Raw genomic sequence first — 16,179 nt, 5'->3', positions numbered from 1 at the left:
TCATCTAATTGATCTCTCTCAAGTTCTATCTTCAAGTTCTAAGTGTTCTTCATATATTCTACAAGTTCTAGTTACATAAAATCAAGAATACTTTCAAGTTTGCTAGCTCACTTCCAATCTTGTAAGGTGATCATCCAACCTCAAGAAATCTTTGCTTCTTACAGTAGGTTATCATTCTAATACAAGGTAATAATCATATTCAAACTTTGGTTCAATTTCTATAACTATAACAATCTTATTTCAAGTGATGATCTTACTTGAACTTGTTTTCGTGTCATGATTCTGCTTCAAGAACTTCGAGCCATCCAAGGATCCATTGAAGCTAGATCCATTTTTCTCTTTTCCAGTAGGTTTATCCAAGGAACTTAAGGTAGTAATGATGTTCATAACATCATTCGATTCATACATATAAAGCTATCTTATTCGAAGGTTTAAACTTGTAATCACTAGAACATAGTTTAGTTAATTCTAAACTTGTTCGCAAACAAAAGTTAATCCTTCTAACTTGACTTTTAAAATCAACTAAACACATGTTCTATATCTATATGATATGCTAACTTAATGATTTAAAACCTGGAAACACGAAAAACACCGTAAAACCGGATTTACGCCGTCGTAGTAACACCGCGGGCTGTTTTGGGTTAGTTAATTAAAAACTATGATAAACTTTGATTTAAAAGTTGTTATTCTGAGAAAATGATTGTTATTATGAACATGAAACTATATCCAAAAATTATGGTTAAACTCAAAGTGGAAGTATGTTTTCTAAAATGGTCATCTAGACGTCGTTCTTTCGACTGAAATGACTACCTTTACAAAAACGACTTGTAACTTATTTTTCCGACTATAAACCTATACTTTTTCTATTTATATTCATAAAATAGAGTTCAATATGAAACCATAGCAATTTGATTCACTCAAAACGGATTTAAAATGAAGAAGTTATGGGTAAAACAAGATTGGATAATTTTTCTCATTTTAGCTACGTGAAAATTGGTAACAAATCTATTCCAACCATAACTTAATCAACTTGTATTGTATATTATGTAATCTTGAGATACCATAGACACGTATACAATGTTTCGACCTATCATGTCGACACATCTATATATATTTCGGAACAACCATAGACACTCTATATGTGAATGTTGGAGTTAGCTATACAGGGTTGAGGTTGATTCCAAAATATATATAGTTTGAGTTGTGATCAATACTGAGATACGTATACACTGGGTCGTGGATTGATTCAAGATAATATTTATCAATTTATTTCTGTACATCTAACTGTGGACAACTAGTTGTAGGTTACTAACGAGGACAGCTGACTTAATAAACTTAAAACATCAAAATATATTAAAAGTGTTGTAAATATATTTTGAACATACTTTGATATATATGTATATATTATTATAGGTTCGTGAATCAACCAGTGGCCAAGTCTTACTTCCCGACGAAGTAAAAATCTGTGAAAGTGAGTTATAGTCCCACTTTTAAAATCTAATATTTTTGGGATGAGAATACATGCAGGTTTTATAAATGATTTACAAAATAGACACAAGTACGTGAAACTACATTCTATGGTTGAATTATCGAAATCGAATATGCCCCTTTTTATTAAGTCTGGTAATCTAAGAATTAGGGAACAGACACCCTAATTGACGTGAATCCTAAAGATAGATCTATTGGGCCTAACAAACCCCATCCAAAGTACCGGATGCTTTAGTACTTCGAAATTTATATCATATCCGAAGGGTGTCCCGGAATGATGGGGATATTCTTATATATGCATCTTGTTAATGTCGGTTACCAGGTGTTCACCATATGAATGATTTTTATCTCTATGTATGGGATGTATATTGAAATATGAAATCTTGTGGTCTATTATTATGATTTGATATATATAGGTTAAACCTATAACTCACCAACATTTTTGTTGACGTTTTAAGCATGTTTATTCTCAGGTGATTATTAAGAGCTTCCGCTGTCGCATACTTAAATAAGGACGAGATTTGGAGTCCATGCTTGTATGATATTGTGTAAAAACTGCATTCAAGAAACTTATTTTGTTGTAACATATTTGTATTGTAAACCATTATGTAATGGTCGTGTGTAAACAGGATATTTTAGATTATCATTATTTGATAATCTACGTAAAGCTTTTTAAACCTTTATTGATGAAATAAAGGTCATGGTTTGTTTTAAAATGAATGCAGTCTTTGAAAAACGTCTCATATAGAGGTCAAAACCTCGCAACGAAATCAATTAATATGGAACGTTTTTAATCAATAAGAACGGGACATTTCAGTTGGTATCCGAGCGTTGGTCTTAGAGAACCAGAATTTTGCATTAGTGTGTCTTATCGAGTTTTTTAGGATGCATTAGTGAGTCTGGACTTCGACCGTGTTTACTTGAAAAATGATTGCTTAACAAATTTTGTTGGAAACTATATATTTTTAACATGTGAATATTATGTGATATATTAATCTCTTAACGTGTTTGATATTATGTGATAGATGTCTACCTCTAGAACAAGTCCCATTGACTCACCTAATAATAATGAAGAGTCAAATGTAAATTGGAATGATTCGTGGACTGATTCACAAGTTCCCGAAGAGGAACCGGAAGAAGAGTCGGAACCGGAAGAAGAATCAGAACCGGAAGAGGAGGAACCGGATGAAGAAATAGAACCGGTGGGGGAAATAATAAAACGGTTAAGTAAAAGAAAATCCTCAACCAACCGACCAAGGTTAATTATGGTCAATGGTGTTTCCGCCAAGGAAGCAAAATATTGGGAGGATTACCAATTCTCCGATGAATCGGATTCCGACGAGAATTCTGATGATGTTATAGAAATTACCCCAACTGAATTTAAAAAGGCAAAAGAAAATAATAAGGGAAAGGGCATAAAAATAGAGAAATCTAATTCCAACCCCGATGAACTTTATATGTATTGTCAACCCCCGAAGTCCTTAAGTTGTAACAATGACCCGGGAACCTCTAAACCACCAGGTTTTTCTAAACCAATGTGGATAACAACGGCTCGTATTAGGGGAAAATCATATATCCCTAGAAACTTGGCAAAAAGAACCAAAACCGAAGAAGAAGAAACAAGCGAGTCGGAATAAGATAGTTGTATTCATGTGGTGTAATATATGTAATATAGTGTGCTTATGCTTTATGATATATGTAAAAATTGCTTGTATTAATAAGTATTTTTTTTTATGAATCTAACTCTTGTCTATTTTACAGTATAAAAACGCAAAATGGATAGACAACCCAATATTTTAAGAGACCTACCCGGAGACATGATTGATGAAATCTTGTCTAGAGTCGGTTAGAATTCCTCGGCACTACTATTTAAGGCGAGATCAGTTTGTAAGACATTCGAAGAACGTTCCAAGAATGTCTTGGTTTATAAGAGACTTTCGTTTGAAAGATGGGGGATATCACATTGGGAAACCCATAAGTTACGATGTGTTTACTTTGACGCATATATTGCGGGGAACCCAAATGCTATTTTACGCAACGGGTTAAGAAATTATTTTGACTCAATATATCCGAATATTGGACTTCGTGATTTAGAAAAAGCGGCTAACATGCAACATAAAGAAGCATGTTATGCTTACGGATTAGTAATGTTCGCTTCTCACCAAAGTGAGAACAAGAACATCGGGCTACAACTATTAAACAAAACGTTTCCACAAGTGACGGAGTCGGTAATTGGGGTAAGAAATGAGGTTTTTAGATTATTACGGGACTGTTGGACATTACGTAACCCTCGTCCCTTTGACGACGTTACAACACGCTGTCTTATCAACGGCCATAACGGTTATGTTGCACAAGACCAAGGATGGGAAGTAGTCCTAGTAAAACCAGAATGCATGACTTGTTTCTGGACGTATGAATTACGTGTCTTTATTGCCTTTGCTGAACGACTTGTGTACTAGCTAGAATTATCTTCACAACTATCTTGTATCAAAGTTATTGTGTGCTATATTTCATGCTTTATGTAAAATAAGCGGTATTGTAAGTTTGTAAAATATTGTATAAAAGTTTGAACGCGAAATATTATTATAATCAGTTTTTCATATAGAATTGTAGTAGTTGAATTGTATATTAGCTACTAAGTATGAACTTAACGGGTAGGTACTACCCAAATTTAAACTTATAAAACGCTAATATGAAGAAAAAGCTTTTATAAATGAGTTCATATTATGCTACGAAATACTATTAACTACTCTTAATATTCTGTATGATTAACTTGTTCCATTTAACTATTTTGAAGGAAATGGCACCGACTACTCGACACACCGTGAATATGAATGAAGAGGAATTCCGTACTTTTCTAGCTTCAAACATAGCCGCAGTACAGGCTGCGCTACATACCAACAATAACCTTGGATCTAGCAGTACAGGAAATCGTGTAGGATGCACCTACAAAGAATTCACTGCCTGCAAACCTTTGGAATTTGATGGAACCGAAGGACCGATCGGATTGAAACGGTGGACCGAGAAGGTTGAATCGGTGTTTGCCATAAGTAAGTGTACTGAAGAGGACAAAGTGAAGTACGCTACGCATACCTTCACAGGTTCTGCGTTAACATGGTGGAATACCTATCTAGAGCAAGTGGGACAAGATGATGCGTACGCACTACCGTGGTCAGCATTCAAGCACTTGATGAACGAGAAGTACCGTCCCAGAACCGAGGTCAATAAGCTCAAGACAGAACTTAGAGGGTTACGAACCCAAGGATTTGATATTACCATGTACGAAAGACGATTCACAGAATTGTGCCTATTGTGTCCGGGAGCATTCGAAGATGAGGAAGAGAAGATCGACGCGTTTGTGAAAGGATTACCGGAAAGAATCCAAGAAGATATAAGTTCACACGAGCCCGCCTCCATACAACAGGCATGTAGAATGGCTCACAAACTAGTGAACCAGATTGAAGAAAGAATTAAAGAACAGACTGCTGAAGAGGCCAATGTGAAGCAAGTCAAAAGAAAGTGGGAGGAAAATGGTGATAAGAATCACCAATACAACAACAACAGCAATTACAAAAATAATCGCAACAATTATCCCAACAATCGCAACATCAATCGCAACTACAACAAACGGCCCAACAACAACAACAACAACAACAACAACAGCAACTACAACAATCATCCCAACAACAATAATAACCGCAACAACAACAACAATCAGAAGCAGCTATGCCAAAGGTGTGAAAAGAATCACTCGGGGTTCTGCACCAAATTTTGCAACAAGTGTAAAAGAAATGGTCATAGCGCGGCGAAGTGTGATGTCTACGGACCAGGGGTTAACAGAACGAAAGGAACAAATGGTGTCGGAACGAGTAATGGCGGAGCAAGTAGTGTCGGAGCAAGTTATGCCAATGTAGTTTGTTATAAATGTGGAAAACCGGGCCACATTATTAGAAATTGCCCGAACCAGGAGAACACGAATGGACAAGGCCGCGGAAGAGTTTTCAATATTAATGTGGCAGAGGCACAGGAAGACCCGGAGCTTGTTACGGGTACGTTTCTTATTGACAATAAATCTGCTTACGTTTTATTTGATTCGGGTGCGGATAGAAGCTATATGAGTAGAGATTTTTGTGCTAAATTAAGTTGTCCATTGACGCCTTTGGATAGTAAATTTTTACTCGAATTAGCAAATGGTAAATTAATTTCAGCAGATAATATATGTCGAAATCGAGAAATTAAACTGGTTAGCGAAACATTTAAGATTGATTTGATACCAGTAGAGTTAGGGAGTTTTGATGTGATAATCGGTATGGACTGGTTGAAAGAAGTGAAAGCGGAGATCGTTTGTTACAAAAATGCAATTCGCATTATACGAGAAAAAGGAAAACCCTTAATGGTGTACGGAGAAAAGGGCAACACGAAGCTACATCTTATTAGTAATTTGAAGGCACAAAAACTAATAAGAAAAGGTTGCTATGCTGTTCTAGCACACGTCGAGAAAGTACAAACTGAAGAAAAGAGCATCAATGATGTTCCCATTGCAAAAGAATTTCCCGATGTATTTCCGAAAGAATTACCGGGATTACCCCCACATCGATCCGTTGAATTTCAAATAGATCTTGTACCAGGAGCTGCACCAATAGCTCGTGCTCCTTACAGACTCGCACCCAGCGAGATGAAGGAACTGCAAAGCCAATTACAAGAACTTTTAGAGCGTGGTTTCATTCGACCAAGCACATCACCGTGGGGAGCTCCTGTTTTGTTTGTCAAGAAGAAAGATGGTACATTCAGGTTGTGTATCGACTACCGAGAGTTGAACAAACTTACCATCAAGAACCGCTACCCACTACCGAGAATCGATGACTTATTTGATCAACTACAAGGCTCGTCTGTTTATTCAAAGATTGACTTACGTTCCGGGTATCATCAAATGCGGGTGAAAGAAGATGATATTCCAAAGACTGCTTTCAGAACATGTTACGGTCATTACGAGTTTATGGTCATGCCATTTGGTTTAACTAATGCACCAGCTGTGTTCATGGACCTTATGAATCGAGTGTGTGGACCATACCTTGACAAGTTTGTCATTGTTTTCATTGATGACATACTTATTTACTCAAAGAATGACCAAGAACACGGTGAACATTTGAGAAAGGTGTTAGAAGTATTGAGGAAGGAAGAATTGTATGCTAAGTTTTCAAAGTGTGCATTTTGGTTGGAAGAAGTTCAATTCCTCGGCCACATAGTGAACAAAGAAGGTATTAAGGTGGATCCGGCAAAGATAGAAACTGTTGAAAAGTGGGAAACCCCGAAAACTCCGAAACACATACGCCAGTTTTTAGGACTAGCTGGTTACTACAGAAGGTTCATCCAAGACTTTTCCAGAATAGCAAAACCCTTGACTGCATTAACGCATAAAGGGAAGAAATTTGAATGGAATGATGAACAAGAGAAAGCGTTTCAGTTATTGAAGAAAAAGCTAACTACGGCACCTATATTGTCATTGCCTGAAGGGAATGATGATTTTGTGATTTATTGTGATGCATCAAAGCAAGGTCTCGGTTGTGTATTAATGCAACGAACGAAGGTGATTGCTTATGCGTCTAGACAATTGAAGATTCACGAACAAAATTATACGACGCATGATTTGGAATTAGGCGCGGTTGTTTTTGCATTAAAGACTTGGAGGCACTACTTATATGGGGTCAAAAGTATTATATATACCGACCACAAAAGTCTTCAACACATATTTAATCAGAAACAACTGAATATGAGGCAGCGTAGGTGGATTGAATTATTGAATGATTACGACTTTGAGATTCGTTACCACCCGGGGAAGGCAAATGTGGTAGCCGATGCCTTGAGCAGGAAGGACAGAGAACCCATTCGAGTAAAATCTATGAATATAATGATTCATAATAACATTACTACTCAAATAAAGGAGGCGCAACAAGGAGTTTTAAAAGAGGGAAATTTAAAGGATGAAATACCCAAAGGATCGGAGAAGCATCTTAATATTCGGGAAGACGGAACCCGGTATAGGGCTGAAAGGATTTGGGTACCAAAATTTGGAGATATGAGAGAAATGGTACTTAGAGAAGCTCATAAAACCAGATACTCAATACATCCTGGAACGGGGAAGATGTACAAGGATCTCAAGAAATATTTTTGGTGGCCGGGTATGAAAGCCGATGTTGCTAAATACGTAGGAGAATGTTTGACGTGTTCTAAGGTCAAAGCTGAGCACCAGAAACCATCAGGTCTACTTCAACAACCCGAAATCCCAGAATGGAAATGGGAAAACATTACCATGGATTTCATCACTAAATTGCCAAGGACTGCAAGTGGTTTTGATACTATTTGGGTAATAGTTGATCGTCTCACCAAATCAGCACACTTTCTGCCAATAAGAGAAGATGACAAGATGGAGAAGTTAGCACGACTGTATTTGAAGGAAGTCGTCTCCAGACATGGAATAACAATCTCTATTATCTCTGATAGGGATGGCAGATTTATTTCAAGATTCTGGCAGACATTACAGCAAGCATTAGGAACTCGTCTAGACATGAGTACTGCCTATCATCCACAAACTGATGGGCAGAGCGAAAGGACGATACAAACGCTTGAAGACATGCTACGAGCATGTGTTATTGATTTCGGAAACAGTTGGGATCGACATCTACCATTAGCAGAATTTTCCTACAACAACAGCTACCATTCAAGCATTGAGATGGCGCCGTTTGAAGCACTTTATGGTAGAAAGTGCAGGTCTCCGATTTGTTGGAGTGAAGTGGGGGATAGACAGATTACGGGTCCGGAGATTATACAAGAAACTACCGAGAAGATCATCCAAATTCAACAACGTTTGAAAACCGCCCAAAGTCGACAAAAGAGCTACGCTGACATTAAAAGAAAAGATATAGAATTTGAAATTGGAGAGATGGTCATGCTTAAAGTTGCACCTTGGAAAGGCGTTGTTCGATTTGGTAAACGAGGGAAATTAAATCCAAGGTATATTGGACCATTCAAGATTATTGATCGTGTCGGACCAGTAGCTTACCGACTAGAGTTACCTCAACAACTCGAATTTGAAGAAATGTTTTGCTAAAGAAGATCTCACTATTCCGTTAGATGAAATCCAAATCAACGAAAAACTTCAATTCATCGAAGAACCCGTCGAAATAATGGATCGTGAGGTTAAAAGACTTAAGCAAAACAAGATACCAATTGTTAAGGTTCGATGGAATGCTCGTAGAGGACCCGAGTTCACCTGGGAGCGTGAAGATCAGATGAAGAAGAAATACCCGCATCTATTTCCAGAAGATTAGTCAACACCTTCAACAGCTTAAAATTTCGGGACGAAATTTATTTAACGGGTAGGTACTGTAGTGACCCGAACTTTTCCATGTTTATATATATTAATTGAGATTGATATTTACATGATTAAATGTTTCCAACATGTTAATCAATCAAACTTGTTAAGACTTGATTAATTGAAATATGTTTCATATAGACAATTGACCACCCAAGTTGACCGGTGATTCACGAACGTTAAACCTTGTAAAAACTATATGATGACATATATATGGATATATATATAGTTAACATGATACTATGATAAGTAAACATATCATTAAGTATATTAACAATGAACTACATATGTAAAAACAAGACTACTAACTTAATGATTTTTAAACGAGACATATATGTAACGATTATCGTTGTGAAGACGTTTAATGTATATATATCATATTAATAGATATTCATACATGATAATATCATGATAATATAATAATTTAAAATCTCATTTGATATTATAAACATTGGGTTAACAACATTTAACAAGATCGTTAACCTAAAGGTTTCAAAACAACACTTACATGTAACGACTAACGATGACTTAACGAATCAGTTAAAATGTATATACATGTAGTGTTTTAATATGTATTTATAAACTTTTGGAAGACTTCAATACACTTATCAAAATACTTCTACTTAACAAAAATGCTTACAATTACATCCTCGTTCAGTTTCATCAACAATTCTACTCGTATGCACCCGTATTCGTACTCGTACAATACACAGCTTTTAGATGTATGTACTATTAGTATATACACTCCAATGATCAGATCTTAGCAGCCCATGTGAATCACCTAACACATGTGGGAACCATCATTTTGCAACTAGCAAGAAATATCTCATAAAATTACAAAAATATGAGTAATCATTCATGACTTATTTACATGAAAACAAAATTACATATCCTTTATATCTAATCCATACACCAACGACCAAAAACACCTACAAACACTTTCATTCTTCAATTTTCTTCATCTAATTGATCTCTCTCAAGTTCTATCTTCAAGTTCTAAGTGTTCTTCATATATTCTACAAGTTCTAGTTACATAAAATCAAGAATACTTTCAAGTTTGCTAGCTCACTTCCAATCTTGTAAGGTGATCATCCAACCTCAAGAAATCTTTGCTTCTTACAGTAGGTTATCATTCTAATACAAGGTAATAATCATATTCAAACTTTGGTTCAATTTCTATAACTATAACAATCTTATTTCAAGTGATTATCTTACTTGAACTTGTTTTCGTGTCATGATTCTGCTTCAAGAACTTCGAGCCATCCAAGGATCCATTGAAGCTAGATCCATTTTTCTCTTTTCCAGTAGGTTTATCCAAGGAACTTAAGGTAGTAATGATGTTCATAACATCATTCGATTCATACATATAAAGCTATCTTATTCGAAGGTTTAAACTTGTAATCACTAGAACATAGTTTAGTTAATTCTAAACTTGTTCGCAAACAAAAGTTAATCCTTCTAACTTGACTTTTAAAATCAACTAAACACATGTTCTATATCTATATGATATGCTAACTTAATGATTTAAAACCTGGAAACACGAAAAACACCGTAAAACCGGATTTACGCCGTCGTAGTAACACCGCGGGCTGTTTTGGGTTAGTTAATTAAAAACTATGATAAACTTTGATTTAAAAGTTGTTATTCTGAGAAAATGATTGTTATTATGAACATGAAACTATATCCAAAAATTATGGTTAAACTCAAAGTGGAAGTATGTTTTCTAAAATGGTCATCTAGACGTCGTTCTTTCGACTGAAATGACTACCTTTACAAAAACGACTTGTAACTTATTTTTCCGACTATAAACCTATACTTTTTCTGTTTATATTCATAAAATAGAGTTCAATATGAAACCATAGCAATTTGATTCACTCAAAACGGATTTAAAATGAAGAAGTTATGGGTAAAACAAGATTGGATAATTTTTCTCATTTTAGCTACGTGAAAATTGGTAACAAATCTATTCCAACCATAACTTAATCAACTTGTATTGTATATTATGTAATCTTGAGATACCATAGACACGTATACAATGTTTCGACCTATCATGTCGACACATCTATATATATTTCGGAACAACCATAGACACTCTATATATGAATGTTGGAGTTAGCTATACAGGGTTGAGGTTGATTCCAAAATATATATAGTTTGAGTTGTGATCAATACTGAGATACGTATACACTGGGTCGTGGATTGATTCAAGATAATATTTATCAATTTATTTCTGTACATCTAACTGTGGAAAACTAGTTGTAGGTTACTAACGAGGACAGCTGACTTAATAAACTTAAAACATCAAAATATATTAAAAGTGTTGTAAATATATTTTGAACATACTTTGATATATATGTATATATTATTATAGGTTCGTGAATCAACCAGTGGCCAAGTCTTACTTCCCAATGAAGTAAAAATCTGTGAAAGTGAGTTATAGTCCCACTTTTAAAATCTAATATTTTTGGGATGAGAATACATGCAGGTTTTATAAATGATTTACAAAATAGACACAAGTACGTGAAACTACATTCTATGGTTGAATTATCGAAATCGAATATGCCCCTTTTTATTAAGTCTGGTAATCTAAGAATTAGGGAACAGACACCCTAATTGACGCGAATCCTAAAGATAGATCTATTGGGCCTAACAAACCCCATCCAAAGTACCGGATGCTTTAGTACTTCGAAATTTATATCATATCCGAAGGGTGTCCCGGAATGATGGGGATATTCTTATATATGCATCTTGTTAATGTCGGTTACCAGGTGTTCACCATATGAATGATTTTTATCTCTATGTATGGGATGTATATTGAAATATGAAATCTTGTGGTCTATTATTATGATTTGATATATATAGGTTAAACCTATAACTCACCAACATTTTTGTTGACGTTTTAAGCATGTTTATTCTCAGGTGATTATTAAGAGCTTCCGCTGTCTCATACTTAAATAAGGACGAGATTTGGAGTCCATGCTTGTATGATATTGTGTAAAAACTGCATTCAAGAAACTTATTTTGTTGTAACATATTTGTATTGTAAACCATTATGTAATGGTCGTGTGTAAACAGGATATTTTAGATTATCATTATTTGATAATCTACGTAAAGCTTTTTAAACCTTTATTGATGAAATAAAGGTTATGGTTTGTTTTAAAATGAATGCAGTCTTTGAAAAACGTCTCATATAGAGGTCAAAACCTCGCAACGAAATCAATTAATATGGAACGTTTTTAATCAATAAGAACGGGACATTTCACCAGGTACCAGTTCCCATGTATTGTCGCGGCGCGACAATTTGGGGCCGCGGCGCGGCCTAAGCCGTGTCCAGTTTCTGACCTCTTTGGTCAAAATACGAAAAATGTTTGGCACACTATGGACCTCCGATTCACATGAGACTTGTTCTAACATGCTTATATATGAATAAAAACCTCAGAAAAATAGTTCGGGACCCTACCCGAACGTGTTGACTTTTGTTGACTTTGACCGACCAAAGTTTGACTTTTTGTCAAACTTAACCAAATGATTATGCAACCTTCCTAACTTGTTTCTGTACTTGTATCTTGCATGAAACTTGACAATTTGATTCACATGCTACATAATCGAGTCGTAACGAGCCATAAGACTAATTAAACATCTTTGACCTATCGTGTTTACCGTTATTGATACGACCTATTGGTTTAGGTCAAGACTAGCACTATCCTTCGCACACGTTACTTTGTGAAGTACTTTTCATACGTGCACTCAAGGTGAGATCATAGTCCCATCCTTCAAACAACTTTTATGCTTTAAACTATGGGATGAGAAACATATACGTATCATACTTTTACACTTTGAACACAAGTACGAAAATGAACATTCCACGTACGGGTTTGAACAAAAAGCCTCAATTCAATTATCATTAGTTACACTTGCAGGGTGTAAACGTGAACTTATATTATGTGATCACATGGGCTTGACGAGCCTCATTCGGACGGTTCGCTACCGTTAGCGGATGAAATATATTTTCGGGTCTAGTGTATGTTCTAACACTACGCGAAGGGTGCAAAACAGTTAAGTTTGATAATTGGGTGCCCGCGAAACAAATAACAACTTTGGAATGCAAATGATTTAGATAATCATATTATATTAAATCTTGTGGTTCAAATGCAACGTTTACTAAAACACCTATGATTTCACCAACGTTTTCGTTGACAGTTTTCTATATGTTTTCTCAGGTCCTTGAAAGCTACTTGATACATGCTTCCGCACTCTTTTTGATACTTGCTTGGATGTCGAGTATACATGCATAGATGGAGCATCTTTTGACTACTTTAAATTGTGTCGCATAGGTTTCATTCGTACGTTAAACATTGTAATGTAACTAGTCTTTCGAACTACATTTGTTAACTTGAAACATCTTTTTTCTTATAAAATAAATGCGACATATTTTGGTCAAAAGTCATAATAAAGACTTATGACCACGCAACGGGACCGAAGTAGTCGGCGCCGTCAAACATGATTTGGTCGGGTCGCTACAGATGGTATCAGAGCGTTGGTTGTAGGTATTTAGAGTTCATTGGTGTCAACCCCGAGTCATAGGGTACATTGGTGAGTCTAGACTACAACTGGCATATAGACTTGAAGTAGGAATTACTTGACTATTTGTGCATTTATACTCGAACGCTTCTACTCATATCTACTCTTATTTCATCTAAATCTCACGTTGTTTAATTTGATTGACACGCCACCTTGACTATATGAAATAATGTCGAATGCACATATGAATCAGGGTAATATAATTTCCGGGATTATATTACGGTGACTCATATGAACGTTCCGACATTATGACATAAAGAATTTAAGGCGAGTCAAGGAAAATTTTCTCTCTATCTTTATTCCATATCACGGTTGGTATTACTTAGAATACTAACCAACGGTATTCTTTTGTTTTGAAGGAACAATGCCTCCTCGTCGTGCACCACGCCGTGAAACACCCGAACAAGCTCTACAACGCATGATAGCCACCGCCGTAGATGCGGCCATGGCCGGTCACTCATCCAACAACAATAACAATAATAATAACAACAACCAAAACAACAACAACAACAACAACAATGGAGCCGGTAACTCAAACGAGGGATGCTCCTATAAAGCCTTCATGGGGTGCAAACCTCACACTTTTGATGGAACCGGGGGACCGGTTGTGCTCACCCGATGGTTTGAGCAAACAGAAGCCGTCTTTAGCATAAGTGGTTGTCGGGACCAAGACAAGGTCAAATACTCCACTCACACTTTCGCCGGTGTCGCTCTTACATGGTGGAATACTTATGTACAATCGGTGGGTACCGATGAAGCTCACGCCCTCTCTTGGGCCGATTTAAGGGAAAAGATGTTCATCGAATATTTCCCTCGCGAAGAAACCCGAAAGCTCGAACAAGAGCTAAGAACCTTGGAGGCGGTCGGAAACGATCTCAATGCCTATAATCAACGATTCGCCGAACTATCCTTGATGTGCCCAAACCTCGTGAACCCCGAATCTCAAAGGGTCGAACTTTATATGTATGGTCTTCCAAACAGCATCAAACAAGGGGTGATGTCATCCAAACCCGCTAACCTACAACAAGCTTTGAACATGGCCCGCCAATTGATCGAAACGGTTGACGAAATCATAGTACCGGCGCCTAAATCCGAGGACAAGTCGGGTAACAACAAAAGAAAATGGGAAGCCCCTCAATCAAGCAACAACTACAACAACAACTTTACCAAAAAGCCTTTCACCTCCGACGCCAAGAAAAGTTATGGCGGAAATAAACCCTTTTGCAACAAATGCCACAAACACCACTATGGTGAATGTAGCAATCTATTTTACCACCGGTGCCAAAGGGGTGGTCATATGGCCAACGATTGTAGAAGTGCCGCCCCCGTCGCTCAAAAGGTGTGCAATGCACCAAAATCGGGTACTTGTTATGAATGTGGCCAAACGGGTCATTTTAGAAATGCATGTCCGAAGAAGAAAGCCAACCCCAACACACGCGGCCGAGCTTTCAACATCAACACCGAGGAAGCCCGAGATGACAATGAATTAGTCACGGGTACGTTTCTCCTCAACAACACTTATGTTACTTGTTTATTCGATTCGGGTGCCGATAAGAGTTTTGTATCCAAGACTTTGACTCATTCTTTTAGCACTCCACCACTTCCACTAGATACCACTTATACCATTGAAGTGGCTAACGGGAAACTATTAAGTGCCGACACATATTACCGGGGGTGTACGTTAAACATTTTGGGTAAGGAATTTGAAATTGACTTGATACCCATGGAACTAGGAAGCTTTGATGTAATAATCGGTATGAATTGGTTAGTCAAAACGAAATCTCACATCCTTTGTGATCTTAACGCAATCCGAATTCCTATCGAGAATGGTGAACCTTTGATTGTTTATGGCGATAAGAGTTGCACCAGACTCAACCTCGTTTCGTGCCTTAAAGTTAGAAAACTACTCCGTAAGGGTTGTTTTGCGATCCTTGCCCACGTTAAGAAAGTCGAGTCCGATGAGAAGCATATCGATGATGTGCCTATTGTTAGTGACTTTTTTGATGTATTTCCCGACGAATTGCCGGGTCTTCCACCCCATCGACCGGTTGAATTCCAAATCGATCTTATTCCGGGAGCTGCACCCCTTGCACGTGCACCATATAGACTCGCTCCTTCCGAAATGCAAGAATTGCAAAGTCAAATCCAAGAACTACTTGATCGTGGTTTTATCCAACCTAGCCATTCACCTTGGGGCGCTCCGATTTTGTTTGTTAAAAAGAAAGACGGATCCCTACGAATGTGCATTTATTATCGTGAACTAAACAAATTGACGGTTAAGAACTGATATCCTCTTCCTCGCATCGATGACCTCTTTGATCAATTACAAGGGTCTTGCGTATATTCAAAAATCGATCTCCGCTCGGGTTATCATCAATTAAGGGTTAAGGGGGAAGATGTCTCCAAAACCGCTTTCCGAACTCGTTATGGTAGTTATGAATTTCTTGTAATGCCATTTGGTCTCACTAACGCACCGGCGGTGTTCATGGATCTTATGAACCGTGTGTGCAAACCGTATCTTGACAAATTCGTTATCGTGTTCATCGATGATATTTTGGTCTATTCAAAAAGCGAAGAAGAACACGAGGAACACCTCCGACTTGTGCTTGAACTTTTAAGACAAGAAAGACTCTATGCCAAATTCTCCAAGTGTGAATTTTGGTTGAAGGAAGTTCAATTTCTTGGTCATGTTGTAAGTGACCAAGGTATTAAAGTCGATCCATCAAAAATCGAAGCCA

This window comes from Rutidosis leptorrhynchoides, chromosome 11 (genome assembly GCF_046630445.1).
Source record: "Rutidosis leptorrhynchoides isolate AG116_Rl617_1_P2 chromosome 11, CSIRO_AGI_Rlap_v1, whole genome shotgun sequence".
Taxonomy (NCBI): Eukaryota; Viridiplantae; Streptophyta; class Magnoliopsida; order Asterales; family Asteraceae; genus Rutidosis; species Rutidosis leptorrhynchoides.
This window is presented reverse-complemented; position numbering follows the sequence as displayed.